General features: G+C 41.6%; 1 non-coding gene across 1 annotated transcript; it reads right to left on the minus strand.

Moving 5' to 3' along the window:
* Positions 1-3,962: 3,962 nt before the first annotated feature.
* LOC123243389 lies at positions 3,963-4,066 on the minus strand. Its single transcript, XR_006505928.1, has one exon. It is a non-coding gene; the product is annotated as a U6 spliceosomal RNA (small nuclear RNA).
* Between the last annotated feature and the right edge of the window lie 20,937 nt (positions 4,067-25,003).

The following is a 25,003-nucleotide window of genomic DNA, read 5'->3' on the forward strand; positions in this document are numbered from 1 at the left end:
GACAAGTGGGGAGAGGAATGGAGGATGGAAATGAAGTTGTGAGACTGAGTGGCTGGGAGATTAGTGGTTACCACAGATGTAGTAATGGGGGAATCCAGAAGAGGGGATGGCTTGGTTTTGTGGGGTGGAGTTACTTAGTGCTAATTTGGACATAATGAATTTGAGATGCCTGTGGTTCAAAATGTTGAATGAGGCAAAATGGCTGATGTGTGCCTGAGACCAGAAGAGAAACTAGGGAAGGTTCTCTCTCTCTCTCTCTCTCTCTCTCTCTCTCTCTCTCTCTCTTTCTCTCTCTCTGTCTCTGTCTCTGTCTCTCTGTCTCTGTCTCTCTCTCTCTCTCTCTGTCTGTCTTCCTGTCCCTTTCTCTCTCCCCTTCCCTCTTTCTCTGAATCATTTGCAGAAGCATCATCATTAAACCAGCTGATGAGATCTCCAAGTGAAAAAGCCTTGAGTGAAAAGAGAAAAGGGCCTAGGACAGAGCCTGGAGGGTCATCCACAGTTAGAGGGCATGATATGGATAAAGAAACTATAAAATGATGGTGTTAGACTAGATGGCCTTGGAGATTTCTTCCGACTTAGAGCTCTCTAAAGCCTTTCTTGACTTCTCGCCTCCTCTTCTCCCCTCAGTTGCTGGTGCTGGCCCTCCCTAAGCTCCTTTTATTCTCTCTCTCTTCTTTATTTATTTGTGTATGTACATACCGTCTCCCCTGATGGGTTATAAGCCACTCAAGGGCAGGGACTGTTCCATTTTTGTTATCGTGTACCTAGTACTCAGCACATGTCAGTGCTTGTTGAATCTAATGGAGGCTTTTTTGTCTCAGCTCCAAAGACCATTAGCTGAGTTTGCTGTTTCAGGTACAGAGGCAGGAGGGGTAGAGAGGAATCACAGGTCTCAGAGTCAGTAGGGGCCAGAGACATCCATCCTCTTCTATTTATGGGTCAGAAAACTGCCGGTAAGTGGCAGAGTTGGGACCAGAACTCAGGTCCTTTATTTGGCCTTTTCTGCTCCAATGGCTATTAGTCCAGGGCCCTTGGTCCATCTCTAGTACCCAGGGCATGTGGGTTGCCCAGGATGTTCACATAACCAGAGAGAACAGAAGCACAAAGGGATGAGAAAAGTTGCAAGCCCAAAAGCTGTCTGTTTTCCCCGAGCAGCCCTCTCCCCAATGGATTTTCTTTCAGCAGTCCAAACTCCCGAAATGGGGAAAAACTTTCCTGCCTAATCTTCCCACTGGGCTGAGCCACTAATCAGATCTTGCCTCTCTGCCTTTTAATTACCTTTGAAGCAGCTCAGGTCCCTCATGGCCCCCTTTCAAAAACAATCTATTAGCAGGCATTGGTGCATGTGGTGCCCCGCCTGCCCGCATGCTCGCCAGACCCATTTCTTTCCCACCTCACCCAGAGGAGAAAGATAGAGGACTCAAGAAAGCCTGGTGGGCTTCTGGGTGATAGTTTAGGCCAGACCAGGTCAGGAGGTGATCCGCAGCCCAGACTTAGAGATACCTTTGAGGGAAGAGAAAGAGAGCTACAGAGCTCTAGGTTTTGGCAGCACTAGGATGAATCAGCAGATACAGATTATAGAATAGCAGAACTTCTACAGTGAGAAGCAGTGTGAAAGAGCAGTAGCCCTGGAATCAGGAGACCTGGGTTCAAATCCCTTGTCTGATGTGACCTTGTGCATCCTTGGATATGACCTTCCTGGGCCTCAGTTTCTCTATCTATTAAGCGAGGGGATTAGACTAGATGGCTTCTTAGGTCCTCTTCCAGCTTGAACTTCACGTTGAGGATGACACAGACTTGGAAGGGAATTTCTGACAACTCTGAGAATACAGTGGAATAAGCAGAGGCTAGTAGCTTCTTCAAGGTAGGGTGTGTGCCCTTTTTCATCTTTGTAGCTCCAGGTCTTCACCTGGGCTTTGTACAGAAGAGGGGCGAATGCTCATGTGCTGAATGAATGCACAAATGAATGAATAAAGTTAAGCTTGCCCTCAGTCTCACATGATTATCCATCTTGTGAAGTGACTATTCGAGGGCTCTCTAGAATCGTTCGACTCTTAGCATCAGCCCAATCCATTTGTGGCAGGCTCAGGACATGACAGCAATATACAATGGTTCTCGACAATAGAAAGATCGCTGACTCTGGAATCAAAGGACCTGGGTTCTAGTCTCGAGGTTCGTGATTACTACCTGTGTGATATTGGCTGAATTGCAACTTCACCTGGCCTGAGGTTCCTCACCTGAAAAACAAAGGAATTGGATTAAATGGCAGCTAATGTCCTATCAGCCAAAGGGAAGCATAGTTAGATAAATTCAGAAACTTCTTTGGGGATTATGTGGGGGCTTGGATTCTCCTTGCTTCCTCTGTGTTTTTGTTGTTCAGTCATTTTGGTCCTGTCTGACCCTTCACGATCTCGTTAGGAGTTTTCTTGACAAAAGATACTGGAATGATTTACCATTTCCTTCTCCAGCTCATTTGACAGATGAGAAAACTGAGGCAAACTAGGTGAAGTAACTCGCCCAGGGTCCTACAGCTAGAAAGGATCTATGGCTGGACTAGAAATCAGGAAGATGCATTTTCCTCCAGATCTAATGATGCTTTCCATTCTGTTTTGTTTCTTTGAGATTAGGAGTTTAGGGTTAGAGTATATTCTGAGAAGACATCAGCTTGAGATGGAGGGCGTCATAGAATTAGAGCTGGAAGGGACCTTAGGGGTCATCTAGTCCAAAATTCTCTCATCCTTCCTTCTCCCTTTTCTGAGATGAGGAAGCCAAGACCCATACAAGAGAGATCCCCTAAGTGATGTTATGGTAGATATTGGTCTTGTTATTGTCTTTCCAGTTCCAAATCCAATGTTCTTCTTTCTAGACTGAGCTTTTTCCTCAGTTCCATGGCCTTGTTTTCTAGGAGACATCATAGATGGAAAATTCAAGTTCAAATCCATCCTCAGACATCTGTGTGAGCCTGGATAAATCACTTTATTTGTCTGCCTCAGTTTCCTTAATTATAAAATGGGCATAATAAGAGTGCCTATCACACTGGGTTGTGAAGATAAAATGAGATGAATTTTATAAAAAGCTTGGCATGGTGCCTGACACCTAGTATAGTATATTAATTTATATTAACATATAAATTATGTAAGTATATAAAATACACAAAATGTATTTACAATGATGAATGCTTGTTTTCTGCCTTCCTTCTTTCTTTGCCACTACTGTGGCTTATTGAATAATTAACATGAATAGAAAATGGACATACTGCTATTTCTCTGGGCTCTCTCTGTGTCTAGTCCTGGGGTTCAGACTTCCACTACTATGCCAAAACATTGAATGCCTGCCAGGGTGATGTTGAGAAGCTGATGGTAGAAAAAGTAGAAGGGAGGAATTCCGGGTTTTATTCTCCACTCTCCTGGCCCTCTCACCCTCCCCCCACCCCCAACACTGGCTTAACACATACAGGCAGACACACAGACACACACTCTCCCTATGTGGCCAGTTGGGTTCACCGGATGACCTGACCTGAGCGGCACAAACAAGGGAATCAAAAAATGAATGAAGTCCAAACAAAAGCCTTTCCCTCAAGCTAACCACCCACCCTGCTCTTAGATAATCCTAGATCCATTCAAACAACCAACATCTCCTGATTGGCCTGTTCAAACCTCCTCCAACACCTCCCCCCCTCCCCTTTCTCACTAATTCATTCAAATATTCCCCAGCCTCCTCTGGTTGGTCTATTCAAATACCTCTGATTGAGTCATGCAGTCATCTCTAATCCTGCCTTCATTGGCTGATTCAAACATCCTCAGACCCCCTTGATTTGTCAGACAAAATATTTAAAGACAACAAACTTAACCTAGTTAGATCTGGATAACAACTGTGAATATTAACTGGACTGGAAAATAAGAGTTTACCGATGACTTTGGCTGTCCCTCTTTATTTATTTTAATTATTATTATTATCTTTGAAAAAATATGAAACACTTCCTGAATTTACAGGTCATCCTTGCACAGGGCTATGCTAATCTGTTCTGTATCGCTCCAATTTTAGTACATGCACTACTGATGATTTTGGGTCAGGGTCCTACCTCTATTTCTTTCCCCATCCTCAACAGAGTATTGCTTTTGTGTTGTCTTTCAGTTGTTTCAGTTGTATCCAAGTCTTCATAACTCCATTTGGATTTTTTTTTTTTTTTTGGCAAAGCTATTGGAGTGGTTGACCATTTTCTTCTCCAGTTCATGGTGCCTCACTGAAATCTGATTTATGTGCAAGTCAGGACATTACCCCAAGACATCACTGGTCTTCAAAAAAGAAGGATGAACAACAGTTGAGGAACTGAAGAAAATGGTAGTGCTTTTCCTGGGATCACACAGCTAGTTGGTATTTGAGGCCAAATTTGAATCTAGGACCTCCAGTCTCCAGGCCTGGCTCTCAATCCACAGTGCCACTCAGCTGCCCCCAGAGCAGACATAACTTAAATGCTACCCAGTCTCTCACAGCAGTCAGTATTTATGGTTAGATATGATTGGGGGAAATTCTCTCCTTTCCTTCTAACACATCCACTGCCTGGCTACTGATCAGCTCCTGGTTGCAAAGGGATCATGTGGCCCTACCTCATCCCCTCTTTGCTTGGAGCTGAACAGAATGAGTTAAGCTGTGCTGCATATTTGTACTTTATAAATAAACATGCTTAGGTAACAGCTTGACCATATAAGAGAGAGATGGGGCAGTTGAAAAGAACTGAGAGACATGGAGGGGAAATGTCTTCTGCCCCATATTGTAGGGGAGACCGGGATTTCATTTTTGTTAGTAGGACAACAGTCATCGCTGGCCAATCAATCATTTCTTCACTCTCCTATCTTCAAGAGGAATTATATCTATTTATTATAATCAGATATTTGAAATCTGAGTATGATTCCTTTCTGGGGTCAGAATAAAAGTCACTCCACCCCTGGAGGGTAACAATGAAATCTCAGGCAACTTAACTTTAGCTCCCTCCAAATAGGTATACAAAAGGCAATCGTGGATGTTGAACAAATACATTTATCAAAGAAAGAAAATTTAAAAAAATAGTCACCAAGGAAACCATCATGCAGATTAGTTTAGGTACTAGAGTTTGGGAGTTCTTTGAACTGGGAGCAAGATGAAATCTCAGTGCTACTAGGAAGAGAATGATTTCATTCAGTGAGTCTACTTTTAGCAGTCTCTGAGAGGTGAAGATGCTGAGAATCAAGGAATGTATTAGGGTGCTGGCTTTTCCTCAGATGCCAGCAGCTCCAGGGGTTCTCCCATTAGACACTCAAAGCCTTTGCTTTGCCTCTTTTTGCTCCATTTCTCTTTCCTCTGCTTCCCCTTCCCAGTAGTCTTTCAAGCCTAATCAAGAGTTACAATTCCCAACTCATAGATAGTATTACAAAGTTGACCTTTAGGGATTACCAAGTTCATCAGAGTGGGTCATTACATGCATATCGGAGGTAACATGTATAGTAGATCTCAGTCAGGGAGATCTGGGTTCAAATCCTGATTCTGACATTTACTAACTGTATGAACACAGGCACATAGGAGATAATGAACTCCCTGGATACGTCGGGCTATGTGGTAGCTCAATGTCTAAAAGGATGTAAGGTTTCAGGATGGAGCAGTAAATGTTGAGTGTTCTCCTGACCTTTCTTGCTTCCCCTCCATCTCAGCTCTTATGACAGAGTCGGCTGTGGGGTTTAACAAAGAAACAGCTTCCAGATGAGTCTTTCTTCAACCCTCCAGGTTGTATCAAGGCTTCTAAGTGAGGGGGGCAGGGGAAGAATTAATCCGTGTGGTCACCAGTACAAGAAGACTCCTCAACTGGATGAGCTTATGACTGGGATCTTCCTTTTACTTTCTAATTCTGTCTTCATTCCTTTCTGATCTTAGGTAAATAAAAACCTTTCCCTAGATAGATGGAATCAATCTGGTAAATTCAAGAGGTCTAAAAGTCCTCTAAAAGTCATATGGGAGGGCAGAGTAGAGAGGAATAAACATTTAAACATTAAGTGCCTACTAGGTGTCACAGACTGAGCTAAGTCCTTTGTTTCTTTCCTCCCTTCCTCTCCCCTTTTCTCTCCACTCCTCTCTCTTCCCTTCCCTTTCCTCTCCCCTTCCCTCTTCCCTTCCCTCCCCTTCCCTTCTCCCATAAAATGTTTCATCAACAGTACCATAAACTCCTTTACATTTAGGTTATTTTAAGTATCAAATAACTGAGTTCAATAGCAATTAGTATATATTCTTATTTAGTTTTTGTCACACATGTTTATTGACTGGCTATGTGTATTTGTGAGTCTTTTGTATTTTAGCATTTTCTTTAAGTGTAGGAAACAAACAAACAAACAAACAATCCAATTGTTCATTGAGTGACTTCCTGCTTCTCATTTTGGAGAAACCCTAGATGGGAAACTAAACATACCTGTTAAATAATTTGGATAATTTAGCACCTGGATGGAGATTCAGTTCACAAAGAATATAAGTAAAAAGAATCTAGTCCCCTTCTCATTAGAGGTCAGGCTCCCTCAAAATGGAACCTGGTCTGAGCAAGAGTGTGGGCACACAGAAGAGGGGCTCCTGAGGGAGAGAGAAAGGGTGCAGAATTCTGGATTTTGTGTGCCCAGCTGGGGTTTTCAATGTTACATCCTTTACTTGGCTTGTGAAATGCAACTGGGTGCCTGTGTTGTTACAGAACTAGAGGGAACTGGATAACAGGCACCTGTATTGTTATAGAACTAGAGGTAATGTAGATAATACTTGGCATTTACTAAGTATTTGCAAAATACCATTTATATTAATTCATTTGAACCTTTGAGGCTCACAGCTAACAGCTAGTTAAATGCCAGATGTAGGATCTGAACTCGAGATTTCTTGACTCCAGGTCCAACAATGGCACTCTTCTCGTCTGTCTTTAGATTATTCCTTCTTCCACCCCCAAAGTCTCCCTTCCTTCACCCTGATGCTCCCATTGGTGAACAGCAGTTGTGGAAAAATAAACTTGGCTAATTTCTCTGGCTTGTAAACACCCCACAGGGAGCCAGTCAGTTGTCCCGCCCCCGCCTCAGCTCCATCACTGACTCTAATGCATTGTCTGACACTTTCAATTTATTTTTCAATTTCTTTATCATCAGAAATGACTATTAAATTTCCAGCATAAATACCGCTTTACCAAACTGAATTAATCATGGGGAGGGGGTGGGAGTGCAGAGGGAGGCAGCCAGCTTATCTGAGCATCTCTGTGTGTGTTAACCCCCAAGACTCTAGATTTCTTTCCAATCAGCCAGTGGCTAATCCTGGAATTCCTAGACTGGGGATCCCTTTGTGGATGGGTTTTTCTTTTACTTTTTTGTTTATTTGTTTGATTGTCATGTGTTTAGGGCATGTAGACTCCTTCTCATATACCATGGTGTAGTCCTAGTGCATAGATTTGGGGAGATCAGAGTCCAGATCTTGCCTCAGACATTTGCCATCCATTTGTCCATACACAATTCACTTTCCTATTCCAAGTTTTTTCATTTGTGAAAGAGATAGTAGTACCGACAATACTTACCTCCTGGGTTTGCAGAGAAGAACAAGTAAAATACTTTCTATAAAGAAACATTTCTTCCTAAATGTTTAAGAGCTATATCTCTATATACAGGACCTCAGAGTTCACCGGCGTGGAAGGATGCTGGTAAGGTAGCTAGGTGCCTGCTCCGAAAATTTCATTTTTAGAGAACTCCATTAGGAGGTTAAATGACTTGTCCATAGTTATGAAGCCAATACGTATTAGAAGCAAGACTTGAACCTAGGTTGTCTCGACACTAAGGCCAGCTCTTCTGTCCACTTTGCTATGATATATGTGTGTGTATGCTTGTGTATGTGTGCTTGCAAGGTATGTATAATGCATATATATCCACAAATATTTGTCACATATGTATTGTGCCAGATGCTGGCATTGATGATAGCAAGAAAGGCAAAAACATGGCCTCTACCCTCCTAGAAAGCCCTACCAAATGGAGGTACCAATAGGCAAACAATAATGCAAATTCAAGATCTATACACATATAAACATATGTAGTATAAATGGGAGGTATGATATAGAGTCAGACACATATAACATATTTGTTATGTATGTCACAAAGTCCAAGACTATTAGAGCCAACACGGATTTTAGAGATAATCCAATGGCTAGATGTTATCTAACTCTTCATTTTGCTCCTGGGGAAACTGAGGCATAAGACCAGGGAAAATAAATTGCCCAAGGTCCCACACTGAACCAGTAGCATACCTTGAACCTTGCTCTCCTGACTCCCAATCTAGATCTCTTTCTGGACCAGATGCCATCGTTCAACTGGACCACAAAAGTGTGGGCAGGGGCTTTTGAAATGTACAGACTTCAAAATGATCTATTCCACTGCATGCACTAAGTATGTCATGAGGGAAAGGAGCACCATTGATTCCATATCCCAGGACAAAGAAGATTCCCAGGCCCGTGGAAGAGCCACTTCCTAGTCTTTGGACAAATCTCCTCTGAACCTTTTTCTTTATCTATGAATAAAATGGAGTTCATAATATTCATGTGAGTGACCTCAGAGGTCTTTCTAAGGAACAAATGCACTTTGTAACCCCCAAAGTGCTATATAATGTGAGTTGTTGCTATTATGATTCTTATTATATACATACAGGAAGGAATTATGACTTCTTTGCTGTGAGGACTGTCCTCCAACAAAAAAGACTGTAACCCCTGTATAATTTAGTAGAAAGGAAGTTGCCTGAGGCATATGAAGGTTGTGTGATTTGCCCAGATTCATACTCTAGCAAACATCAAAGTTGGAATATTTAAATCCAGCTTACCAATAGCACATTCTACCCACTGTATTTCAAAATGACAGAATCATTAATGGTGCCATCTTCCTTAGTTTGTTCGTTCCTTTGTTCGTTCCTTCCCTCCTTTCCTTCCTTCCCTCGTTCCTTCGTTTCTTCCTTTGCTCCTTCCTTCCTCTCCCCTTTTCCTTTTTCTCCTCCTTTTCTTCTTCCTTCTCTGCTTCTTTCTCTCCTCCTCTTCCTTTTTCATTTTCTCCATTTTCTCCTCCTCCTCCTCTACTCTTCAGTGGAGTGCTTTAGGTGCTATGATAGAGAGACCAGGAGAATAGAAACCAGAAAGCAGTTGTTTGGGGGAAAAGGGGGAATACCCAGTGACTCAGAGGTATGTGATAGAGAGATCTAAATGAGCACACTCACTAATTTCAAGCTTACAGTTTTGCTGAGTGACAAGGAATCAGAGGTGCATAAAGGAAAGAGACAGTCCCAAAAGGGGACAGATAAGAGAAAGACAAAGAGAAGGAGATAAAAAAAATTAACTGGATTTTTTTTTTTTTTGGATCTGGGCCAGGTACCAACTACAAAGAAAAATTCTAGGCAAAGGATGTGGAGGGCCCCTTATTTGGGGAAAAGTTGATGCTTCCCTGAGAAGGGAGATAGCAACCTCAGGCCACAGTTTGGCTGTTGCTATAGAGGTCCCCCACACCTACTTCTAGACATTGGACCATTTGTTAGCTTCCTGTTTTAACTAGTTATTTTTGAGAGCTATGTGCTAAAGGGAACTGTTTCTTCTTCACACTTGGAATCTAAAAAACCTGATGGGAGGGGTGTTAGGGGGAACAGATAACCTTTATGGTAAGTAGATAGATGCTTTTGAGGAAGGGGCTGGAACAGGGCTTCAAGTCATCTTTTAACCTCTGCTCAGCACTCAAAATGTCATGTTAGAGATGAAAGGGGCCTTAGGGATCATATCACCTGAATCTTGATTTTATGAAGAAGGAAACTAAGGCCCTGGGGAGGGGACTTAACTAGCCCCAGGCCACAGAGTAAGGCTCATTCTTCTCTTAGGGAAACTGAAGCTGAGCTGAAGTAAGGTCAAATGGAGCCCAGGGTTCAGAGCCTCATAGATTGTTAGAGCTGGAATGAGTCTTAGAGACTACTTTGTCTCACCCCTGAGGAGAAAACAGAGATCCAGAACTGGCTTCAGTGCAGGAACTAGGATTTTGGTCTCCTGACTCCCAGTGTATGGCTTTTGCATCCAGACTATTAAAATATGGCTTCTTCCCTTTGATCTAGCCATATCACAGCTGACTTTATGCCCCAAAGAGATCATAAGGAAAAATACATGTACAAAAATATTTATAGCTGCGCTCTTTGAGGTGGCAAAAAATTGGAAAATGGGGGGATGCCCTTCGATTGGGGAATGGCTGAACAAATCTGTTGGTGATGGAATACTATTGTGCTATAAGGAATAATGAATTGGAGGAATTCCATGTGAACTGGAAAGACCTCCAGGAATTGACACAGAGCGAAAGGAGCAGAACCAGGAGAACATTGTACACAGAGATGGATATACTGTGGCACAATTGAATGTAATGGACTTCTCTACTAGCAGCAATGTGATGATCCAGGACACTTCTGAGAGACTTATGAGAAGGAATGCTATCCGCATCCAGAGAAAGAACTGTGGGAGCAAAAACGCAGAAGAAAAACAATTGATTAATCACATGGATTGATGGCGATATGATTGGGAATGTAGACTCCAAACGATCACCCTAGTGCAAATATCAATAATATGGAAATAGGTCTTGATCAATGACACATGTAAAACCCAGTGGAATTGTGTGTGGGCTACAGAAGGGGGTGGGAGGAGGAGAGAGAAAGAACATGAATCATGTAACCATGGAAAAATATTCTAAATTAATTAATTAAATAAAATTAAAAAAATATGGCTTCCTCCAGAGGTACCAGCCTTTTCAGGAGAGTATTTTTCCAAATATGTCCTAGCCCCAAGCTCCTTCTGAGTTCATAGAAGGAAAGTTTGAAAAGTCAAGAATCACAAATATCAGAGGAAAAGCAAAGATCTCCAGAGCTGAGGTGATGGCTCTCTCCCCTGCCTTATACCCCATTGAAGTGCCCCCTACCCCATCTTATCCCCTGGGGAGGACCATGCTGAGAGGGGATGAGAACTCCTAGGCTTGAAAAAACATTCTCCCTTCTTCTAGACCACCTGGTCCTTATTACCTTCAGGGCTCCAGTTGCCCCAAATTGTGCCCCTTTGACCTCATAGAGAAGTCATTTGGCCTGTTTCTTTTGTACCATTCTCCCTGGTACAGGCTTCTAACAAGGGACCTTCCCCATAGTCCTGAGGCTGATTGGGGGTTGGGGATAGAATTGTTAAACTAGTCTGCATCTGCATCCTATACTCCCAGCAGCTATGCTGTCCTTTCTCCCTAGAATAGATGCTCTCTCTCTCTTTAAAACCTTTATCTTCTATCGTAGAATGGATACTGTATATTGATTCCAAGGCAGAAGATTGTTAAGGGCTAGGCAATGGGAATTACGTGACTTACCCAGGGTCACACAGCTAGGAAATGTCTGAGGTCAGATTTGAACCCAGGACCTCCTGTTTCTGGGCCTGGCTCTTAATACACTGAGCCACCTAGCTGCCCCAGGAGAGATGGTCTTCAAAGTGGACCCTGAAGGGCCACCAATGTTGTCTGTGAAGGGACTGGTTCTTTCCCAGATAGAGTGAAAGTTCTCTTCTGCCCTTACTCATCATTTTGTTGCCAGCTCCACCCCTTCCACAAGGATTCATCTCTACTTTCTTCCTTAAGGAAGAGTAAGTGCTGGGAGCTACTGTCCTTCAAATTTTCTCCCTCTGGGACAAAACCTCCATTGCTGCCACCCCAGATATGCTTCTGAAGGAGAGACAAAGGGTAATATAGTGATTGAATGCTTTGTCAGGACACTCCCAAGAAAGGAATATTTTTTCTTAGTATTTTTTTTATAAAATTATAACCTTTAGTACCTAGTCTCTCATCTCCCTGTCCCCTTCTCCCCACCCCATCCCCAATAAAGACAAGATTCCTCTCCCAAATTGGTCTGGTTTATTCCTTTTTCTAGGTACTGAGAGCTATAAATCTCTCCTTCATGATTCCCTTTCTCTGCATTTGAATTTCTATTTTTGTCTCTGTTTGTCTATAGGTCTGTGTGTGTCTCTCTCCCTCCCTTTCTCTCTGTGTATCAGTTTCTGCTCTCTTCCCTCTCTCTTAGTTTTTTCTCATTCACTCTCTGACTGTCTCTGTTCTTATCTCTGACTGTCTCTCAGTCTCTCCCATCCTTTCTTCCTCTCCTTCCTTCCTCTCCATTCCTCCCTTCTCTCCTTGCTCTGTTTTTCCATCTTTGTACTTCTCATTTTCATGTGTCTCTCTTCTGCCTCAGTTACTCTGTAGTTCTGTTTCTGATTCTGTTTTTCTGTCTTTGTATCTATCTATTTCCTTGTGTCTATTATTCTGACTCAGTCATTCTGATTCTTTGTTTCTTCCCTGGGGGATTCGGAGTGGGGCTAGGATAGGGGATGGAACAAGGAACACAATCTGTTTCCAGAGACAGAGTCTTAATTGGTTAAATAAGGTAAATCTAATTTTTCTGTTTCTGGTGTAAATTAGCCTTGAAGAGGGGTAGGGGGGGTCACTTCTTTTCTGACCCCTGGCCCAGTCTCACCTCTTTTTTCCCTCAGCCCAGTTTAGGCTCTCCCTGGGCTCTACTTGCTCCTGGCTGCTGCCACCCCTGATCTCTCTCTGATTCCCTTTTCCTTTGGCTTAAGTGGAGGACACACAGAGCCGGGCACAGCCCAGTTGGTAGCTGAGCGTTGGCAGCCAAGGGGAAAAGCTGGCTTTGGAGATTAGCAGCAGGAGTTCTGAGCAGGAGAGTTCGTTAGCATTTATATAGGAAGCTGGAAAACAGCAAGGGCTTTTTTTGGGAGAAGCCGGGGGCTCCCTGAGGCCCACTTCTGATAGGGCGAGGGCCAGGGAGGGAAGAGAGGCACTTCAGAGCAATAGACAGTGCCATCTGACCCTGTTCCTGCCTGGACACAGTGTGTTACTCCACATGAGAGAAGAGGCTGTCCTGGGGAAAACTGAAGGATGAAAATGGTGTAGAGCTTGATAATAGAGTTATCTTCGGGTAGTGCAGTTACCTTGACCATTTTCCTGAACTTGAGAATTGGTACACATGATATGACAAATGATATTGCTTGTTTAAAATACATATTCTCTTCCTGAAACTGCAACCACTTAAGAGAACCCCAGACTTGCCTTTGTGCCTGTTTAGAGTTAATAGTTGCAGCTTGGAAATGAATGTGGATCTTTAAGTCAAGACACATTAAAGAGCATTCATGAAATACCTGCTATGTGCCAGGCATTGCACTAAGGGCAGGGGATAAAAGAAAGGCAAAAGCAGTTCCTGCCCTCAAGGATGTCACAGTTTAAAGGAGGAAAGAGCATGTAAACTACTGGGTACCAACAAGATGTCTACAGGATAAATCGGAAATAGTTTCTAAGGGAAGGCACTAGAGTAAGGCGAATGGGGAAAGTCTTCTTATAGAAAATGAGACTTCAGGTGAGACTTGAAGGGAACCAGGGAAGGTATGAGGAGGAGCTGAATGAAGGACAGTTTCAGGAGTGGGGGATAGCCATTGAAAATGCCCAGAATCAGGGCATGTGTGAACAATAGCCTGGAGTCCAGAATTCCTGAATGAGTCAATCTGTTGTTATATTTGTGACCCTGCCCCCTCCCTGGAATCCTTGAGTAATGTAGCTGGAATATTGCTCTCCTTAAGCCTGTAGAAAGGCAGTGTGTCACTTTATTAATTATCCAGCAAAGTTCCGGAAAGTAGTTTTGAATTCTTCTACACAAAAGACTAAAACGTCTGTATCCTCTGGCCCAGAGATCTCGTTGTTAGACAACATACCATGGAGGTCAGTGACAAAAGGAAAAGCCTCATATATACTAAAATATTTACAGCAGCATTTTTTGTAGTACAAAGGGGATGTACATTAACTGGGGGAATGGCCAAACAACTTGTGGTACATGATTAATAGTGTATTACTGTGCTGAATAAGAAATGATGAATATGGTTAATACAGGAAAGCATAGGAAGGTTTTTATGACCTGTTGAAAAATGTGAAATTGTAGAAATAAGAAAACAATATACACCTTTCCTATTTCAATGTAAATAGAAGGAGAAATATCAAAAGACAAAATCAAGACTAAATGTGGTGAAATTACAGTGACTAAGATTGGATGTAAAGTAGAGATTTGTTTTGTTTTAAACCCTTAACTTCTGTGTATTGGCTCATAGGTGGAAGAGTGGTGGTAAGGTTGGGCAATGGGGGTCAAATGACTTGCCCAGGGTCTCACAGCTGGGAAGTGTCTGAGGCTGGATTTGAACCTAAGACCTCCTGTCTCTAGGCCTGACTCTCAATCCACTGAGCTACCCAGCTGCCCCCTAAAGTAGAGATTTGAGAAGGTACTTCCATCCCTTCTTTGTACAGTATGACTCTGGAAATAGAGCATGGTATAGCTTTTTTTTTTCATACTTTTTTGATGTCTTGGTTTGATTTGCTGTATTTCTCCCCTTATTATTTTTATTCTTTGTTACAAGGAGTGATTCTTTGGGAAGGAGATAGGAGAGAGATGCATTGAGAGATCTAGATGATATAAACACCCAAAAAGGTCAATAAAATTTTATTTAAAAAAACCAAACTATCCAGGAAAGGAGTTTGCTATCTAAATTGCTTATCCATCAGAGGCTGCTCTACTTGAGTCCTCACCTAGGGGTCTTGTCCTTTTCTCTCAGTTGCATGAGAGAAATAGCTTTTGGAAAGAGCTACAAATGCCTAGGTTATCACTCCATCCCCCACCAAGCCCACACTTTGGGGAGGGGAGGTAAGCAGTTCGCATTAATCCTGGTTGGCTGCGTCTGAAATTAATCTGGGGGATGAAGTGCAGTATTGCTCAAAAGGTTAATATATACAATTTGCTTGCCTACACCTAGCTCAGGAGACTCCACCCCATCTGGCCTTCTCTCTCTCAGTTCATGGTCTATTATATTCAGAGGTTCAGAGCCATGATGCTATGATGATCATATGATTTCTTGTACATCAAGTAAAAGTAGGAAGGATATAGATTAAGCTTTCCCGCATGGAGGCTCCTGTCTCCAGTCATCTCTTAAGTTTCCTTCTGGTTGTCCTTCCAGATCTTTGAGTGAGTACAGGATTGCATATACCCTTGACCCAGGGTATATATAAATAAGGGGAGGGCTGATGATACCTTATCTCAGGGTAACAGACTAGAAAAAAGGAAAGCAAGCCAGATGGTGAGGGAAATCCCCAATCTCCCAGCTCTCCAGCTCAACAGAATTCACTGTAGTTGGGAGTCTTGGCAATACCAGGATTTTCTCTCCTCATGACTGCAAAGTCCCTCTGTCTTTGTTTCAGTATCAGATTTTCTCTTGCTGGAGTGGTCTCTGGCCATCTCTCAGAGCAGAGGCTTCCAGGCAGCACTGGTCATGGTATCTGTGGGATCCTTCTGCATCCTTCCATCTCTGGCAGCAGCAGGAGAAGAAGAAGCTACCACAGCCCCAGCTGCTCTTATTTCCCTTGCAGAAGCCTGAAAGTCTAAGATTTTAGAGCAGCTGAAGAAAGAGGGGGAAGGCAGAAAATATGACATGTAACACAGGGATCTTTGTCCCACTCTCCGATCTCAGGATTTCGGTCCCAGGACAACAGAGAGGCCAGCAGGGAAGGTGATCAGCCCCTCGTATTCCAGGATCACCAACCCTTTTTCTGCCAGTCACCCATATTCTTCCTCTTCTGTTCTGAATCTTTATCTTGGCCAAAGGGAAAATAATAGTTCAAAGAGATGACATGACCAGGTGGGGACACAGGTGACAAATCACAGAATCAGTGGATTGAGAGTCAGGCCTAGAGACAGGAAATACTGGGTTCAAATTTGGCCTTAGACACTTCTTGGCTGTGTGACTCTGGCCAAGTCACTTAACCCCCACTGCCTAGCCCTTATTCATTGTCTGCTTTGTAACCAATACATAGTATTGATTCTAAGATGGAAGGTAAGGGTTTTTAAGAAATTACCGAGTCTCAAAATTGAAAGAGATCTCACAGGTACCTGATACCTGATTAGCATTCTGTTTTGCCCAACACATGGCCATCTGTAATAGGAAATAGGCTTTAAAAGCAGATTTAGAAATTTAGCCAGGCAGGCTGGCAGGAGCTAAAATTCCAACCTGGAACACAGCAAGGGGCTGAACACAGAGGACTCTCTCTAAGGGCAGTTGGGGTTTGAAGGAGTTGGGGGAACCACTGACCTGAGAGCCTGTGGATTTTGGGTATCTCTGAGCAACATCTGGAACATCTCAACTAGCAAGATCAAGGAGAGCAGGTTGAGAATACTGTCTTGCTTGGTGGACAAGCAAGATCAGTCTCCCCGACTTCTCTGAAGATTTATTTGGCTGAAACCTGTGCTCTTGGACTATACTTGGACTGAAACAGTTGTGCTACTGTTCAAGACCATCAGACCATCTATGTGAGATCCCATTGTGTCCTGATTGCCTGCATAGTGTGAGAGAAGGGATTTCCTGGACCTTTAACCTTGAATTGATCCCATAGGTGATATGTGAAGTCTGTCCATAATATTTTAGAGTAGTGAGATCTCTCCCATACCTTTTATCCTTAAATTAGCTATAAAAAGTGTTTTTTTTTTTTACTTTCTGCTGTTTCGTTCCCACATTAAAGTATCCCTGGCTGAAAGTCAGTTTAACTGATCAACTGCCATTCCCCAATTCCTTAGTTGGTTTTCCTGTGTTTACCTATCAGTCATCCCTTGTCCAAGCAGTCCTCCTTTCCCCCTTTCTCTAAACCCAGTGTTTTAGTTATTTGCCCATAAAACAACCAACCCTAGCTTGATTACCTCCAGTGATGGGGAGCTCACAACTGATAAAAGTAGGTCATTTCTACTTTGTGACAGCTCTCGATGTTAGGAAATGATGCTGGGGGCAGTTAGATAGCACAGTAGATAGAGGATCAAGCCTAGGATTGGGAGGACCTGGGTTCAAATCTCACCTCAGACACTTCCTAGCTGTGTGTTCCTGGGTAAGTCACTTAACCCTGATTGTCTAGCCTTTGCTCTTCTTCTGCCTTAGAACATACTAAGGAAGAATGTAAAGATTAAAAAAAAAGTGGAAATGTTGCTGCTCTTCTAGACTAAGACACTATCTGTGCAATAGATTACTCCCATTAACTGGTTATAATTTTTTATATATATAATTATAATAAGATTAACTGGTAATAATAGATATTTAGATTCAGAGACAAGTAGATCTAAAGACTCAATTTCTTATCCCTGCACTATAATCCTCCTGGCCTACCTAAAAAAAAACCCAATGCTTTATTCACTGGGGAGCTCCACTTAGGCCTGGAATAGCTGTGGTGTAATAGAGAGATTACTTGGTGTAAGATGTAAGATGATGTAAGATGACCTGGGTTCAGACCCCAGCCCTGCCAAAGATTAGTTGCCACGTACTTCCTATATTATATGATTGTTATGGGCCTTGGTTTTCTCATCTCCATAAAATGAGGATAATAATATACCTATACCACTTGCCTCATGGATTCGTTATAATTGTAGAAATCAGCTATCTATAGTCATATGAAAAAGTGTTCAGAAATCACTTCTGACTAGAGAAATGCAAATTAAAACAACTCTGACACACTTATCACATTGGTTAATATGACAAAAGAAAAATGACAAATATTGGAGGGGGGTGTAATCTGATCCAACCATTCTGGAGAGCAATTTGGAATTATGCCCGAAGGGCTACAAAACTGTGCATACTCTTGGACAGAGCAATATCAAGTACTAGGTCCGGATCCCTAAGAGATGAAAGAAAAAGAGAAAAGACCTCTATGTACAAAGATATTTATAGCAACTCTTTTTGTAGTAGCAAAGAAATGGACATTGAAGGGAAGGTCATCGATTGGGGAATGGATGAACAATTTGTGGTATGTGATGGTGATGGAATAATATTGTGTTATAAGAAATGAAGAGCAGAATGCTTTCGGAAAAACTTGAGGAGACTTGCATGAACTGATGCAAATGAAACGGGCAGAACCAGGAGAACAGTAGCAGCAATATTGTATAATGACCAACTGTGAATAAATAGCTATGGTCAACAGCACAATGATTGAAGACAATTCCAAAGGATTTATGATGAAAAATGCTATCCACCTGCAAAGGAAGAACTAATGGAGTCTGACTACAGATTGGAGCACTCTTTTTTTACTTTTTTTAATTACTCTTGTTTCTTTTGGTCCATGTTTTCTTTTGCAACCTGGTTAATGTGGAAATGTTTTGCACGACTGCACATGTATAATCTTTATCAAATTGCTTGCCTTCTCAAGGAGAGGGGAGGAGAAGAAAGGAGGGAGAAGATCTGGAACTCAAAATTAAAAAAAAAAGAATGTTAATTTTTGTTTATATATAATTGAGAAAAAAAACCTTTGTAAATTCTAAAGGCTATATTAGCACCATTTTTTATTGTTCCATTAGGCAATCCTCCCCTCCTGACTCCTTTATTGTTAGGAAATAATTTTGCTCTTCTAGTAAAAATAAAGGACCTAAGACACTACCTATGTAGTATATTACTCTTTTAAGTAGTAATAACAGATCTTTAACTCAAGGGCTGGTGGATCTTAAGACTCAAATTCTTTCCCCTCAACTATTCCATCTCCCATCTCCCCACCTTCCTTTCTCCCAAAACACAATACTTTACTCACTGTTTGCTCATTTATTTCTCCCTTCATCCTGGAACAGCTGTGATGTAGTCATTACCTGAAATAGAGACCTGGGTTCAGACCTCAGCTCTGCCACTGTCTAGCTGCCAATTACTTTCTGTACTATATTCTGACTATGAGTTTCAGTTTTCTCATCTATAAAATGGACATAACCATGCATGTACTCTCTTACCTAAAAGATTTATTATAAGAAAAGACCTTTGCAAACTCTAAGATCTATATTAGTAAAAGCTCTTATTGTCTTCTTAGACAATCATCCACAGCTGACTCTTCTTGGTCCTACACCTTAGATCCTCAGGGCAAACTTTCAGCTAATCTGATCAATTTACTGTGCTAAGGTACTAATGGGAGAAAGATTTTAAGAGCTTCTCAGAATATTCTGGCTCACCTCCTTCCTGCAGTTCTGAGTAGACTCACAGCAATGGAAGAAATCAGTTTGGCTTTAATTTTTTTTGTTGTTTTATGACATTGTATTAGCATCTATAGCATCTCTAAATTAAATAAATCACCTGTGACACCCTTTGATGTCTCATTGTGTGTGGAGGTAACCTTGAGTCTTTTTTGTAAAAAGACTTTTATTGATGTATTTTGTTTTAACATCAAAGTAATTTCCCAATATACCATCCACTCCTTCCACTGAGCTCTCTCTTCCTAAAAAAGAAAACCGGTTAAACAAAACTAATTGACACAAACCTTATGATTGAAACTCTATTCTCATCTCTATCTTCAGGCTTCTCTGGCTTTCTTAAAGTCTCAGTTAAAATCCCATCTTCTAAAAGAAGTCTTTCCCCAATCCTCCCAATGTTAGTGCCTTCATTCTGAGACTACCTCGAATTTATCCTGTATATAGCTTTTATGGGGGAAGTTAAGGGTCCTTGGCCTAGAGTTAGGAAGACTCACCTTTGTGAGTTCAAATTTGACTTCAGACACTTACTGGCTATGTGACTCTAAGCAAGTCACTGAATCCCATTTACTTAGCCCTTTCTCTTTTGTCTTAGAGTTATTACTAAGTCAGAAAGTAAGAGTTTAAAAAAATAGAGAATCTGGGAGGAATTGCCAATGTTCACCTTCTACTCTTTCCAATCAGAGAAAGGGAAGGGTCCCAGGGGCAGGCATTATTGAGGAGGTATGAGTTTTAGGAAGCTTCACATCTCTTGGTAAAAAGAATTGATAGCTGTGGGCCCTAGAAAGGCACCAAAATTCCACCACGGGGAAGAGAAAGTGAGGTTGACAACTTTGTGCTGTTCTGCCTCTTAAATCCAAATCATGAGCAAATCAAGATGTTACCCCTGATATCTTTGGTCCTCTTTGGAAATGAAGGATGAACAACAACAACAACAGAAGTTCCACCTAAGGAGAATTTTATGAGGACTTCATGAAAGGAGCAAAGGGCTTTCTAGAGCCAGGAGTTAGGAGACACCCTTTTATCATGGAGAATACACATATGCGTGATTATCATTTTATTCTCAGTTTTAGCCTACTCTCCCTGCAGATATTGTATGTGGCCCAGGCCTGGGGGAATATGTTTTGTACCAAATGATTTTTTTTTACCATATCATACCTTTTCTAAAAGCTAATCAAATCTGGTTGTCTGATTTTTAATGGGGAGCATCCAATGGGGATTCAAGAGCAACATTACTAGAAGCACAGACCCTCAGTGCTATCTCTAGAATCCTGAGTGAGTAAATAGTAGTCACCCCTCCTTGGGACTCAACCTGCAAGTGGGAGTTGGGGGAGTAACCCCAGATGGGGTGCTACAAATAAATACAGAAGTAATTTTAGTAGGGAGAGAGAACACTAACAGCTGGGGGTCGGACTAAAAAAAGGCTTGCCAGTAGGAGGTGACAGCTGAGGGGAGCTTGGAAGGAAGCTAGGGATTCCAAGAGCATTCCAGGCATGGAAGAGAGCCTATGCAAATGTATGGGGATAGGCAAAGGAATGCTGAAAATGGGAAACAGCTCACAGGCTGGTTGGGGTGCAATATGGAATGTGGGAGGGAAGCAATGTGAGATGTCTGGAAAGGTAGTGTGGAGCCAGGCTGTGGAATGCTTTAAATGCCAGCTGAAGAGTTTGTATTTTATCTTGCAGGCAAGAGGGAACCAGTGAAGATTTTTGAACAGATGAGTGACTGTCAGACTTGTGCTTTTGAAAAATGGTTTTGGCAGTTGTGTGAAAGGTGGATTTGAGAGGAGAGCCCCTGGCAGCAGTAGTGGGGAGGGAGCCAGAGGATTGAAAAGAAGGTCCTAGAAGGCAGCGACACAATGCAGTGGATAGAGCATTGGGCTTGGATTCAGGAAATATTAGTCATTCATTGCTTTACTTTTCCTCCTATTCTTTGTGACCCGATTTGGATCGGGTCTTGGCAGAGATTCTGGAGTGATTTGCCATTTTCTTCTCCAGCTCATTTTACAAATAAGGAAACTGAGATGAATAGAATTTAGTGAGTTGCCCAGGGTCACACAGATAATGAAGTGACTGAGACTAGATCTGAATTCAGGAAAATGAGTTTTTCTTACCCCAGGACAAGTACTCTATCGATTTCACCACTTAACTATCTTGGAGTCAGGAAGACTGGAGTTTAAGTGTGGCTTCAGATACTTCCTAGCTGTGTGATCTTGGGAAAGTCACTTTACCCTGTTTGCCTCAGTTTCTCCATCTGTAAAATGAGCTGGAAAAGGAAATGGCAAACCACTCCAGTATGTCTGCCAAGAAAACTCCAAATGGGATCTTGAAGAGTTGGACACAACTGGACAACACAGCAGGCACTTCTTGGGAGTAGATTACATCATTGGTCCTTCTCCTTCCATTCTAGGTAAGGGTAAATGGGAATGTTTCCCTAGGGCAGTGATGGTGAAACTTTTAGAGACTGAGTGCCCAAATTGCAACCCTCACATTGCATGTGAGCCCCCTTCCTTACCTTAGACAGGGGAGGGAGTATTGGGCTGCTTGGCAGAGGGGCCTTTGATGGGAGAAATGTCCTCAGGTACATGTGGAGAGGGGAAAGGGATCAGCCCCCTCTGGCATGTGTGCCATAGGTTTGCCAACATAGCCCTAAGGTGTTTTGGAGCATTCATTCAGAGGTATACTTGTAAATGTTTAACAGTCAGCTCTCTAGGGATAATAAATGTGCAGAATACATTCTAAAGTTTAATTTGCATTATTAACATTTTCTGTTTTGCTTTAATAAGTTTAGATAATCAACAAAAAAAATCTTGCCTTGATTTATTGTGTTTGGTGATTTCTGAGTTGTAAGTGATCACACTGAAAATGTAAAGATCTTGGTATGAGCCGACTCTAGTCTAGCTCAGGCTCTAAGCTTGTCTGTTGTTTCTCAGATCGGCGAAGAACGTCCTTTGGGTCAGAAGTGGATGGTTTGTTTTGGAGGAGACAAGTGCCACCTTCTCCTGAGACTGTGGGAAAGGATTAGGGGATGGGTTATGACAGGTTTTGAAATGTGAACGAAAAAAGATAAAAGAGCTCTTAGGAGATGACTTCAATCTTTTTGGAAACATAGGAGGCAAATTAAAGAAGCCAATGAAATGAGATAATAAAGATTTATAAACCAGTATTGATGAGGTTGGTGTCAGATATCTTTGGTGATAATTAAAATACATATAAAATATGATGTGGCTCATCCAAGAGTTATGAATTTGACCCCAAAAAAAGCTCATCTCTCTTAAAAGGTTGCTTCAGACCAGTTGAAAGACAGCTAATGTCTTCATGGTAGTGCATGGCCAGAAATGAGTGAAGTCCCCACTGGTCTGGAGGATGGCTTGAATGATAGCTATCTTAATTTATAGGACCATAGTATAGGATAGGGGAACCCAGATTCTTTGATTTCAAACTGATTACTTAATCTGTGATATCGTACTAGAGCAAACATTTATCCGACAAACATTAATTGAGCATCTCCTGAATGCACAGTACTTTGTTTCCATTACGGAAGATTCAAAGATGATATTTTTGGTTCCCACTCCCCCCCCCCCCGACTTAAGTTAAACTGAGGGAACTGAGGTCTGTTAGAGAGGAGAGGGGAGTAAGATTCTAGGAAGTTGGAGAGAGATGAAATGGCCAATCAATAGAGGCTGTCCAAGCCTCAGATGATTTCAGAACTTTTAACTTCCTGCCTCCCCTCTTTACATGAAACTGAGGATCAGGTAGAAACAAGGAAGATGAGAACACCAAGGTTAAATCTAGTTAGGGGGTGCCCTGCTAAGACTATGTTACATGTAGATTCCTTATGCTTGTTGTATTATTGATGGATTAATTACATCTTTTTATGAATAAGCTTGGACTTGAGGGGATAGGGAGAGAGAAGAAGGAGTGGGTACTGGAGTCAAGGCATTTAGATCTTAATCTTAGATTTGCCAGTAATTCTATGAGCTATTGGATAAAACCAATTTCTGGGAAGGCCCTTTCTCGTTTTCATTTTCCTACTCTGTAAAATTAGGGGAATGGATAACAGATTCCTAGGGTTTCTTCCAGCTTTGACACTTTATGATGTTGCCTTGGGCACTTAAAAGGAACCCCTCAAAGGGTTGAGATTGTTTAGGCACAGCCTTGGGTGAAAAGCATGGCAATGGGTACAGGGAGAAAGAGAGAATAAGAGAAGAGGGATATTCATTAGATGAGAGCGAAGGAGCTAGTCAATAAGCATTTATTAGATAACTATTGTATAGTCACAAAAAACTTAACATGAACTGATGCAAAGAGAAGTGAGCAGAACCAGGAGAGCATCATATACAATAACAGCAACATTGTACAGTGGCTAATGGTGAATGACTTTATTATCAGCAATGCAAGGACAAAAGACCATTTCAAGGGACTCGTGACGAAAAAGACTATCCACTGCCAGAGAAAGAACTGTTGAAGCACAAGTGCAGATTGAAGCATGCCATCTTTCACTTTAATTCCTTCATCAATTTTTCTCTACTATAAATGATATGTGTCTTCTTTCACAACATGATAAACCATGGAAATATGTATTGCATGGTAGCACATGTACAATTTATATCATATTACCTCCTGTCTTGGGGAGGGGAGAGGAGGGAGAGTGAAGGAGAGAACATGGATTGAAAAATGTCAGAAAATTATTATTAAGATTGTATATACATGTAATATGGAAGAATATAAAAAATAAAAATACATTATAAAAAAAGTGTTTGTTAAGTACCAAGCACTAGAAAGGCAATTTCAGGAGAAGCATAAAATAGCAGAATTGAAATGAGGGCTATCTCCCCTTCCCATCTTAGCCCTATGTCTGTCTATGTTCAGCCTTTGGACACAATGCTTTTCTTGTCAGTAGAATATTTAGTTTGTTTTTGGTAAGGGCGAAGTTACTTTCTTAAAAAGGTGGTAGAATGACCATTGAACTCAAGTCAGCAAACCTTGAATCCAGTACCAGCTCAACATGGATGCATTGTGAGAACTTGAGTAAGATATATCCTTTCTCTAGGTTTCAGTTTCATCATCTGAAAACTGTAAGGGTTAGACCAGATAGATGGTCTTTAAAGCTTTAACAACATTCCACACCCTCTTCAGTTGTACTTTTATTTTTTGAAGGGCACAAGTGCTAAATAAAACCAGTTCTTCATTGTATTGTTAGCCCAATTACTTGCTGGACTGTTGAGGATACTCTTACTTTTATTTTTCTTTCTTTTTTTGTTGTTGTTTGTTTGCATGGAGACCTGGACATGAATTCAATTCTGCTCTTGTGCTGAGAGGAATTTTCAGGCAAAGAATATTAGAAGCCCTTAAGATGAACTCAGACATACTGAATACAGAGCTGTGGTTCTGGGCCACAGATTATATATCTTTCCTCACTAATTGTTAAAACATTAATAATAAGTGGTTAATTAATATTTATACTTCCTATTTTTATAGTTAAATTATTATACAGAGTGAGCATGAAATAATAGAAAGCATGTGTTCATGCCAAGGGAAGCCTACTTGGTTAGGCTGTGCAGTCATATCCAGGCGCCATTGTTCAACTTGTGGCAGCTGCCTCAATTATAGCTACAATGCATAGAAGGAAATTAATGAATCTAAACCATATCTTTATGCCCTATTTGCATGGGACTCTCTTTAGTGGTAGAGATTAATTATTCAGTGCTCTATGTCTGCTAGAGAGATGGAGTTGATGGGAACTAGAAAGAAGAGAGATCCTGTCTTCTGGCTTCTACCATCAAGTAAGAAGAAATGTGGTTCTAGGTCCTTGAAGGGAGAGAAAGAGTCTGGGAAGATGACAGGTACAGGAGCTCACACCTTGGTCAAGTCCCTATCCCCAGCTTCCTATACGATAAACTTTAGTGAAT

The sequence above is a fragment of the Gracilinanus agilis genome, chromosome 3 (genome assembly GCF_016433145.1).
Source record: "Gracilinanus agilis isolate LMUSP501 chromosome 3, AgileGrace, whole genome shotgun sequence".
NCBI lineage: Eukaryota > Metazoa > Chordata > Mammalia > Didelphimorphia > Didelphidae > Gracilinanus > Gracilinanus agilis.